The sequence below is a fragment of the Musca domestica genome, unplaced genomic scaffold (genome assembly GCF_030504385.1).
Source record: "Musca domestica strain aabys unplaced genomic scaffold, Musca_domestica.polishedcontigs.V.1.1 17, whole genome shotgun sequence".
In the NCBI taxonomy this organism is placed as follows: Eukaryota; Metazoa; Arthropoda; class Insecta; order Diptera; family Muscidae; genus Musca; species Musca domestica.
The window spans coordinates 10,435,096-10,447,321 of NW_026712230.1; the positions used below are offsets into that span (position 1 = coordinate 10,435,096).

At 36.1% G+C, this 12,226-nt stretch overlaps 1 protein-coding gene across 3 annotated transcripts in view; it reads right to left on the reverse strand.

Annotated features, from left to right (window-relative positions):
* The window catches only part of LOC131801639 (heterogeneous nuclear ribonucleoprotein K-like), a 60,106-nt gene that overhangs the window by 20,716 nt on the left and 27,164 nt on the right, over positions 1-12,226 (reverse strand). The window lies entirely within an intron of this gene.

Below are 12,226 nucleotides of genomic sequence, written 5' to 3' on the forward strand. Positions count from 1 at the left end.
TTATGGCAAAGAAAGAGCTCGGGGAGGGGGGTTACATCCACAGAGGAAAAACAACACATTTGGTAACATTACATTTTTAATATTGACAAGAAAAATTGTGTATTCACAAAATATCCTTTCTTTCAAGACGAAAATTGCTCCCCATCAGACCGAAAAAGGGACTATGCTTACTTATTATCCATCCATATGGTAGAGGTCTACCGAATACAAAAAGATAATGTGCTTGAAGAAAAAAAAACTATGAAATTGTTCATTAATTGACCATCAGGCAGGCAGCACTTGTAACTGATTTTCATACAAGATAATTAAGGAAATTAATCAAAAGAAGTGTAGCATACTAAGGACTATTAGAGGGAGTTTTGAAGAAAATTGTGTTCCAGGAGTCAGACATTTGTAGAAAGAACCACAGGTCTAACTGCGTGAATATTTTGAATAATTTTAGTTAAAAAACCAATAAAGATAGCTACGAGTACTTAAAAAACTAAGGTAGTAAAGAACTGGTATTTCTATGAATGTACTTTCAAGGTACAGCAATCAAAATCGTGGATTTCAAAAAAATCCGCCAAAGAGCTAAAGAATGGATTTTCAAAGAATATTTTTCAAGGAGCCCCAAGAGTACCAGCCTGGATTTAAAAAACAAATATTTATTCTAAACACCACAGTCAGTATGGACATTATAAAGGATAATTTTCGAGAATCACAAGAGTACAAGCCTGGATTTAAAAACCAAATATTTATTTAATACACCACAGTCAGTATGGACATTATAAAGGATAATTTTCAAGAATCACAATCGTGGTTTTTTAAATAATATTTTTTAAAGAACCAAATCGTCGATAAAAATTATGAACTAGAAAACGTATAATTGCGGATTTATAAAAATCAAGAGCTATCAGGTGTGTAATTGTGTATTTAAAAAAATCCAATGTAAATCATGAATTTTTAAAAATACTTATTAAGGAATAATAGATTTGAAACAAAAACAAGTGAAAAAGCAGTAAGTTCGGCCGGGCCGAACTTTGAATACCCTCCAAAATTTGGAACAAATTTGGAAATTTAAAAAAAAAAATCCTTAGAAAATTCTGTTAAAATTTTAAAAATACTGAATATATTCGTTATATTGGGGTCTATACGACGTGGACCTACCTAGGCATTGTTTGTCATAAGCCATTATCATATTCAAATTCGAAACTTGAAATAAACGGTGAATAATGTAGCTAAAATGATCATAATCCCGTATATAGGGAGGCACCGTTATATCGCTTTTCGAAGACCTGGACCAGCATAGACAATTTTATGTCACAGGCTGTAGCATCCATTACGAACTTCAAATACGATATCTCAAACATTTTCGATGGGTATTGTACCTAAAATCGTCAAAATACCGAATATAGGAAGGACCTGCACAGACAATTTTCTGTCACAGACTGTAGTTCCCATTACGAAGTCTAAATACGTAATTTGAAACTACTCCGGCAAATAATGACGCTAAAATCATCAAAATACCGAATATTGGGAGGTACCGTTATATGGGGGCTATACGAAAACGTGGACCTGCACAGACAATTACCTGTCATAGGCTGTAGTATCCATTTTGAACTTCAAATAACAAATTTGAAACAATACCGTTGAAAAATGTCGCTAAAATCATCAAAATACCGAATATCGGGAGGTACCAGTGACCGAAAAATGGCTCGTGCACATATAGCAATATTCAATTCGGCAAATATTGAAATCGAAAGCTCATAGTAAAGCCATTGAAATTCCAAAAAGTGCAAGAACATACACCGCAATAGAAAGAAAATAGACTCAAAAGAGCTAAAGAGTTGCTTCGCTTGACCGAAAGTGGTGAACTGACGAATTTGGCTTTCTCCTATGAGAAAACATTCGTTGTCCAGCAGTTTGTAAACGAACAAAACGATAGTGTTTACATGCCAAAGAGGTCAGCTGAAATTGTGCACCTTCGGTTGGCCACCAGAACTCAAGCGCCGGCCATGGTGTTGGTGTGGGCCGCCATAACAGCCGATGGTCGCTCTCCGCTCGTATTAACACACCGTGGTATCAGAATGAATGGAGGGTGTATTAAAGCCTTGGGCACGCAAACATTTTGGCCGCAGACCTTGGACATTCCAACAGGTCTCAGCACCATCGCACTCAGCACGCGCCGCCCAAGTATGGTTACAAAATGAGGATCCTCTCTTCATTTCCAGCGCACAATGGCCACCAAATTCTACGGATACCAATCTGTATCTGGAGTATTTTGGAAAGCAAGGTAGGCACTAAAAAATACCAAAGTGTCGATCACCTCAAGTATTTGAATGTTGTAATGGCTTATGACAAAAGTTGCCTATGCTGGTCCACGTCTTCGTATAGACCCCACTATATCGCCTATATTCGGTTAGTAAGATTTTAAAATAATTTTTAACGGGTTCTACTTTTTTGAAATTTTCTAAATTCGTTCCAAATGTCGGAGGGTATACTCTAAGGATTGTCATCTACTAAATCTTCTTAAATGCCGAATTTGAAACAGTTGCGTAGGCAAATGTGACTAGGATTATCAAAATACCGAATATCGGTGGGTATTGTTATATGTGGGCTATAGGAAAACGTGGACCTAAATATTCAATGTTCTGGCACTGGAGCTAGAAACCTTTATGAACTACAAATACCAATTTTTAGACAAATCCGTGGAAAAATGTGGCAAAAATCATCTAAACATCGAATGTCAGGAGGTACCGTTATATGGGGGCTGTACGAAAACGTGAACCTATACACACTATGTTCCGCCACCGGAGCTAGAACCCAATGACAAAGTTAATGCACCCTCTTTAACAGAAATGTTTTATATGAGTCGCCTAAAAGTATACATTACACATCTAAAGTATATATGGCTCGCCTAAAATTTACACACACACACACTTAATGGCAAATGTATCTATAAATTTTTAATGACATTTAAAAAAGGCTGCTTGCAGTACAGTTTCTATTGTCCATCAAGGAAAATTTTGTTCCTTCAAATTAGTGCAACAAAAAAAAGTTAATTCTTAAAAAAATCAAAAAAATGAGGACTACTTTTTTTTAATTCACATTTAATAACATTTAATAGACGGTATATATGACAGTCAATAGCAAGTAATGTATATTTACTTTGCTAAAGTTTTTGCTGTTGTAATTTTGTTGTTTTCAAACTATATATTTTTTGTTGCTTTTTCAATATTTGCTTTTTAAAATATACACAATTTGTTGACTTTCTCAGGCATTTGTTTAAGTGTTTAGTTACTGTTTTTAGTTGGCTTTTTTTCTAAAAATTCTAAACTAAGCGGTTAGACGCTTGGTCAGTCATCAGATACTCAACAATTTCAGACTTTCACATTTGGTCGGTGTATTTACCCACCCATTTTTATTGTATCATCCGTCCATCCTTGAGTTACTTTACCTACCATCCTTGAGGTTTCCTAGCACTGCAATTATAAATATTAAATGAGAGCGAGAGCAAAAAAAAGCGGCGAGGAGGAACAAAAAAGTATCCTTTAATAGTCCTTTGTGTCATTGTTGGGAACAGTTGGTTGTAGTTCCCCCTATTGGTTAGCCAACAACTATGCTTGCAAATAGGGTCGGCAGTCGTTTAGAAATAGGGATGTCCTTATGTATGTGGTGCCTCGGCGCAAGCATGATAGATGGATAGGTAAGAGAAGAGAGACATCTATAAATTATGTAAAATGCGAAAAGAATCAGCTGATATTGACACAACCAAGTTGTGAAGCGGCGTTGCAAAGAGGCAGTAATGGAGGCGTTTGTGGGGGTATAATTTTATTTTATTTTCTCCCAAGCCCTCCCTCCTCTCCTCTTCTATTTGCCTTCATAAACAACTACTGTACTGCTATTATCATCATTTTGTGTCTATTTATTATGTACATAAATGATCATATGTAAATGGCATAGGAGCGGGTGTATGTGCGGGTGGGTTGTATTTTAATTTGCTTATTGCTATGCAAAATGTTTTTCTTTAACCTTCTTAGTTTGAAAGGGTAAATGGGGAATTTTCAATTGCCATCAAGGTACATTGGACTTGTAACTTCTAATAGTAGGCATCACTTGGACAAATATGGACATTGAGGTGCTTTGGCTTTATATCTCCTAAAATTAGGCACCACTTGGGCAAATATGATAAATAAGGCCAAAAAGTATGCACCATACGTAAATATTACTGTCATAAATTTATTGAAAGCGTGCTTTTGGCGCTTTCAATAACCGCGGAGTCACCATGGATTTTGATCTCCTACAAGTAAGCACCATTCTTGCAACTAAACAGAATGAATCAGAGATGCTATTAATTGTTATTATTTTCAATACCCACTGAGGAAATATTGTACCTGCGCCATTCATGCAAATGGGGCAAAATGCTTTTGGTAAAGCACTAAAAATCTACAGATTCAATAAGAGATTTTATAAGAATTTCATAGATCAACAGATTTCTATTGTCAATGTTGAAGGACATCTGCTTGTTAGTGTCAGTACGAAAGATGATCAATAGTTCATCGTAAACTGTCACAATATCGTCGAAAGCTCAGCGATAGCTAGTTGACAATTTATCGATAAAACGTCGGTAATTCATCAAGATGCCATCAAGTTGAAAGTACAATAATGACTAATCAGGCGATCGATAGCAGGTCAATATTCGTCAATGTTCGAAAGTATGTCGAAAGCTCACTGATATTTCAGTCGTACGTGGAATTCCGGAAAAAGAAGTCCAAGCCCCGTAGAGTGAAACAGGGAGTTCCCCAAGGTGGGGTGGAATTCCGCGCCCTCCATGTTAACCTCTTAAACAGCGATACGTCGGTCTGTGGTTAGCTATGCGGTTCCAGTGTGGTCTGCGAATATGAGTGCAACGCAATGGACAAGTATTCAGACCTGTCAGAATGCCGCCCTGAGAACTGCAACAGGGTGCCTCCTCATGACTCCTGTGGACCATTTACATGAGGAGACGAAGGTTCTTCCCCTACGTCAGCATAATCATATGCTTTCGTTGCAATACCTGCTTGGTGTTATTGTGGGAGTCATTCTAACCACCATCTTGTGGACAGAACTCCCCCACCCAGGCGTGTCAGAACCTGCATGATCTAGAGAGAGAGGTCCAGCGATATAAGACAGATCCCCTAGATCATAAAGCCTATCAAGCGGGTCTGAGTAGCATTCATACTGATGCAGTCGCGAAGGTAGTTAATAATTACATTATGAATGCCATCCTCGGAATCCACCCCCATCCATTTCAGCTGTAGAACGTCGGCTGCCTAGGAAACCAGGGTAGTTTTGGCCCAACTACGTTCAGGATGGTACAGCCGTCTAAATTCGTATTGGGCACGAATTGACGAAGATGTGCGGAACGCCTGCCCAGCGTGCGTTACAGGCCCGCACAATACACTGTTTAATTGTCCAGCCAAGTCTACAGCCCATAAAGGTAGCAGAATTCCTAAATCTGGACATTAAGGAAGAACCGGATTAATCAGTTTATAAACAACGGAGCATGTTAACACTGCTACAACAACATCAACAGATCAATTGATTATTATCAAATCAAATTAGATATTTTATAAAAAAAATCAAGTGTATTACAAAGTACAAGGTGGACAAAAGTAATCCTCCTATCAGAAAATGCAATCAATTTTACGATTGACCCCTAATTTCTTAATTACAGCTAAAAGAGGAACCATTTAGAACGAAATACCGAATATAAGGAGGTACTGACATATGGGGCCTATACGAAGACGTGGACCTGCATGGACAATTTTCTGTCACAGAGTGTAGTTCTCATTACGAAATCTAAATACGTAATTTGAAACTTCTACGGTGAATAATGACGCTAAATTAATCAAAATACCGAATATCGGGAGGTACCGTTATATGGGGGCTATACGAAGACGTGGACCTGCATAAACAATTTTCTGCCTTATGCTGTATTATCCATTTCGAACTTCAAATGCCAAATTTGAAACAATTCCGGTGAATAATGTCGCTAAAATTATCAAAATACCGAATATCGGGAGGTACCGTTATATGGGGGCAATATGAAAACGTGGACCTACATGGCCCATTTACGAACTTAACCTGCCTACTGGCAAAATAAACATGTGTGCAAAATTTAAGCCTTCTATTTCAATTCGTTCGAAAGATATCGTGATTACAACAGACAGACAGACAAACAGACACACATACAGATGGACGGACATGGATATCGTCTTAGAATTTTACGCTGATCAAGAATATATATTCTTTGTTGGGTCTAAGATCATTATTTCGATAAGTTACAAACGGAATGACAAAATGAATGTATGGTGGAGGGTATAAAAACAATTTTAGTTCATGGGCCCAAAAATACGAATACTCACAGAACATTGATTTATAGTCGGCAGTTCATTAATAAATCACCGATAGCTCAACAACTCATCGGTAGTTGATTGATAATGCTTCGATAGTTCTACGATAAGTTATTGATAGCTCATCGGCATCTGGTCAATAGCCACAGATGCCCTTTGGACTTTAGATCGCCTAAAAGTATGCACCATTCATGCAATTGTGGCAAAATAAGCGTAAAAGTATGCAATAGAAATCTACGGATCAAATTGGAATATTTCTTCAAAGATCCTCAGAGCTTCAATTGTCGAATCTCAAAAAATAAAAAAACAACAAATTTAGTTCATGGGCCCCAAAAAAACAACATTTCTTGAAAATTTTTAAAAACTTAGATTTTTTTAAGAAAATGGACTCAGATGACTTGGATTTTTTTTCTCCACCTTGATTCAAAAAAATATATATATACATAATGTCACATTCATAATGTATAACAGTTAATTGAAATAATGATGATTGTTGCATTTCAGGTCACTTTGTTGTGTCCCCAGATGAGGGTGTTGTTTTGTTGCTATTGTTGTTGCTGTTGTGGAATACAACAATGAATGAGAAAAATACTCGTATATACGAATGAAAGTTACCAACCAACCACACGTGAACAGGTATTTCATCTGGGGATTTGAGTAGTAAATAGATGGCTGCTGACTGTTTGTTTGTTTGTTTGCTCGGACTGCCCGTCTGTCTATCTGTCTGTCCGTCTGACTGTCGTTCCAACCAACTATCATTTATTTTCCACAAGGTCCTTTCTATCATTCGCTCTATTCCTAATTATTGCAATTTCAATGTAATTAGCATAAAAGCATTGTGTGTGGCCCGATAACAGTAAAACAAATGACACAGAAACATATTTGTGGAAATTACTTTTGAAGAGGAGGAGGTGGAGGAGAAGGAGGCAGAGAAAAAGAGACGAACAATGTTTGTGAGGAGAGAAATGACATCAATTGCCGTAAGAAGTTGACGTTGTAATCAAAAATACTTTTCGAACGACCAACTAATCCATTTTCATGGATTTTGCAGGAAAAATAAAGGGACTTTCAGAGCCACAGGCCCGATAACATTCTAAGATTTAAACAAGTTAAAAAGTATCAGTCTGTTTTGCTCACAAATGTCTACCATCAGCCAATATTCGATTATTTAAATATATTTTAACTACTGTTATGATCATTCAAATTTTTGAAATAAACATGATATAAATATTGCGACTTGTCAGCCTGTCATCAGTTTAGACTATAATGGTTACTTCCTTCACTTTATATGAGATGTTTTAATTTTAGAAAATGTTTAAAAGTGCGTGAGGTACCAGATATAGTCGATCGAAGTATTCCATTTTCATACTTCATCCAATACCGATAAAAATATTGGTATGACAAGAATATCAAATATCCAATTTCATGAGAAATCATAAATTCCATATTCATCTCAGGTTTCTGGTTGAGAGAAATATTTGGATATAGCAAGATGTAAAGAATCGCTGACTTGTTTTGTTTGAAGGGAGGTACCAGAAGAAGTGGACCAATACTTCCTATCTTCACAGCAGATCTTGTGTTTAGTGAAAATTATGGGATGTGTTATGTATGAAGACACCCGGATGCTTATTTCGGATTTTATAATCATTTTGGTTAATTTCGTGTTTTATGAGCTTCATCAATATCCAAAATGTTGACCCTTTGTGGGGGAGGTACCAGAAGGAGTGGACCGATATATTCCATCTTCATAATAGACCTAAGGTTAATAAAAATATTGTGATTTGTGTAATTTGAAGACAACTGGACTCCTACGTCACATTTTATAAGAGTTATAATTATTCAAAATTTTGACCGATAACTTGTCGATAATACTTCGTTAGCTCATCGATAGTACGACAATAGCTAGAAGGCTAATTCATCTATAATTAGTCTATACATCGATAGCTTATCGATAGTTTGTCGATAGCTCGTTGAAAGTTCGATATTCTATACATCAATAGCTAATCGATTGTATGCCAATAACTCATCGATAATTCGACAATATCTGATCGAAAATTTATCAATAGCTCATTGAATATAATGAAAAGTCACCGATAGCTGTTCCATGAGGTCCCGAACTCATCGACAGCTATGTGGATAGATATTAGACAGCTCAGCTATATATAATCGATTGTTCGTCCATAGTTCATCAAATTCTGGTGTATGGCTCTCCAATTTGCTCAAATGTGCGCGGAGTGAAAAAGAATCGCGAGCGGGAGTGCTCGAAGAGTACTAGTTGTATATAATCTGATCGATTTTGAGCGGAAACGAGCAAAGCATACTCCCTTACTTAAGTGGCAAAGAAAAATACTCGCGAGCGGGAATGCTCGAAGCGTGCTAGTTTTATAAAAAGTTTACTCTTCCTCCATTCTTTTGTTTTTAGTTTGTTTCGTTTGCAGCTGTAAGTTGAGATATTACACGTCTTACTTACAAATAATGCAACGACAAGAGGATAATCTGCTCGATTTTGAGCGAAAACGAGTAAAGCATAATAGAGTATAACGGATTTCTTATTTACTCGCAGAACATACTCCCAAAATCGAGCGAGTTTCAGTCTTTACTCGGATTAGAGCGAGCGTTTTTGTGCTCTGCTGATAACACATCAACTAGCTTATCAATAAGTCGATACCCTATTAATAAATAGCTCGCCGATATAATAAATAGCTCGCCGATTCCGACGATATACACTCGATAGCTTAATAATTACTTATCGATAACCGACCAAAATAATATCTCCTATATATTAGCTATTGTTCGACACAGCAAAACCTAATATAATAACCTCCATTTTTCGACAGAATAATTTGGTTTGCCATCATTTTCTATTCGAATCGACACAGAGAACTGTAATTAGGTTATGAGAAATATCCAATATGTTTTTCGACGACATCATTTATTTTTCTAACACAGAACGCACCACAATTTCCCTTCGAATCTGTGAACTCACACCCCCCCCCCCCCCCCCCTAACAGATGGAGGAGGGGAATATGAAACGTTGACTGCAATTAAAATTTTATTTGAATTATTAATTGAAACGTTTAAAAAAATTCATATTCTAATTTGAAATAAATTATATTACGACGAACAGTGATTGAAGGAGGAAGGAGTACCCCACCATAGCAGCGAACGAAGGAATCGACCATTATGCGATGGGAATTTGAACACATGATTAATAGTAAAACTATCTTGTGGACGTTGGTGGTTGGCTGTAGCTATGATGATGATGGGGTTCGGAGAGTAATGCAGAATAAAAATAGTGTGTGCGTATGTTAATAATGTTTCTATTTATGTAAAGTTGACATTATGTGGTTTAGTCTAAATTTAACTACACCGCATTCGAACGGGTATTACCTATTCGAGATGTAATAGTAAATATGGGGAGATATCAAACCTGAACATTGTGGTTGAATTATGCCAATGGAATTTAGGTCTTTAGTTAGCTTTTAAATTCTATGGAATTGAGAACTTGGGTTCTTTAGAAAAAAAAAAAGAATTTTTTTCTACAGAAAGAATAGTCGCATTTTTTCCCACCCAACAAAAATTAACCTTAGGCCTATGTAACCTTTTATTTAGAAAAGAAATCTAAAATCCTTCAAATTAATAACGAAAACTAAAACCTTTCACGTGTTGCCATTTAAAGCTACAATAAAGCCCTAGTTTGGAAGCAAAGGGGCGAGTTAATTAACTTTCAACAAAACCATTTACAGTTAAGTTTTTTCCTTCTCCTTAGCCTAGAAACAAATTACAGACCTCAACGATTTTTTTCCCGAAAAAAATACAACATTCCACCAAAATACCGAAATGGTAACAAACAAAATTAGTATGTCATTATTTTTGTTAGAAATGTGTTCAAATGGATACTGAAATGTTGCTGCCACTGACTGCCTACTGCTGCTGTTGTTGTAAAAATGTCAATAGCTTGAGCCAAGAAGCAATGCCAAGCAACGAAGGAGGTGTAGGAGGGAGGAACTTGGAAGACCAGCGCACACATTATATTAATGGCAAAATTATTTAATTGAGGTAATTTCTGTGATTTTTATACGTCTATTTCCCTCAGCCGGGGCGCAGAATATGGGGTTCTGCTTGGATGGCTAACGACGTTGTGACGCGGTCCCTACGAACCATTCGTTTTTTTTCGTTTTGGCTTTCAATTTACAAGTCACCGATGTAAAAGAAAGCATTTTGGCTAATTTACTTTTTTTGTGCGCTAAACAGTCAGTCAGTTTTTTATTCTGAAAGACAATATGTAATCCTGGGGGATTTGTAAAAATTAGTATTTTATAAAAACCTCAGTCCGCGGAATCTTTGACAATTTGTCAAGAAAGAAAAAAACACAGGAGTAGATGCTATAAAAAAATTCCGTCATAGGGGACAGTGGACATTTTTTCTACAGAAAATCAAGGAACCAAAAAAATTTAACTTTTTATTTAGAAAAAAACGGTGCCAAAAGAAAGGATGTTTTGAGAAATAAATTTAGATATAAGGAACTATGGAATTTTTTATATAGAACAAGTAAAAAAGCAGTAATTTTGGCAGGACTGTACTTTGAGTCCACCACCATTTGAAACGAATCTGGAAATTTTCAAAAAAAATATAAAAAAAATCCGTTAAGAATTCTGTTAAAATCTTAAAAATACCGAATATAGTCATTATATTGAGGTCTATACGAAGACGTGGATCTGCATAGACAACTTTTGTCATAATATTCAAATATGAAACTTAAAAAAAATCCGGTGATCCGGTGAATAATGTACTGTTTCATGGGGACTATGCGAAGACTTGGACCTGCATGGCCAATTTTCGTCATAGACTAAAGTTCCCATTAGGAACTTCAAATACGAAATTTGAAACAATTCTGGTGAATAATGTAATGTATGAGGTAATAATGTATGGGGGCTATACGAACACCTGGACCAGTATGGACAATTTTCTGTCATAGACTGAAGTTCCCATTTGGAACTTCAAATACGAAATTTGAAACCATTCCGGTGAATAATGTATCTAAAATACCGAAGATAGGGAGGTACCGTTATATCGCGACTATACGAATTTTCCGTCACAGACTGTAGTACCCATTACGAACTATTATTACGAAATTTGAAACAATTCCGGTGAAAATGTCGCTAAAATCATCGAATACCGAACATAGGAAGGGACAGCTATAAGGGGGCTATACCTAAACGTGGACCTATATAGCCCATTTCCAATGCTAAAAGCCCTGCAGATGGACATCGTTAAATCGACATAGAATTTTATGCTGATCAAGAATATATATACTTTGTGGAGTCTGAAATGTATTTTTCGAGGTGTTAGAAACGGAATGACAAACTTCTATGGTGGGGGTATTAAAACAAGTGATATATATTTGGTCCTGAGACTATCGTAATACCCAAATTTATGGTGCTCTACAAAGAAAAGTGTCAGCTGCTAAAAATAACTAAAATCTCATTCCAAAATACAAATTATGAAAAAAATGAAAGAAAAAATATGAAAGAAAATTAAATGAAAAAAAAACTCAATACAAGGGGATTGAGAATCTTTTTTATTAGAAAAAGCTCAGTCCTGGAGGACTGTGAAAATGGGACTGTGTCACTTTTTTAACAGAAAAAGTTGATTCTTTCGGGCTTCATAATTTGTTCTATAGAAAAATTCGTCCCGGGTGCTGCGTAATTTTTTTCTGCAGAAAAAAGAATAACCCTGAAGGACTTTACAAAAACTATACGGCTGGATTTTTTTGTTAAAATTTTTTTTTAGATTTCTTTTTTTACTTTTTCAGAGAACAAGATTTGAGTATCTGGTGAAATTTCGATATC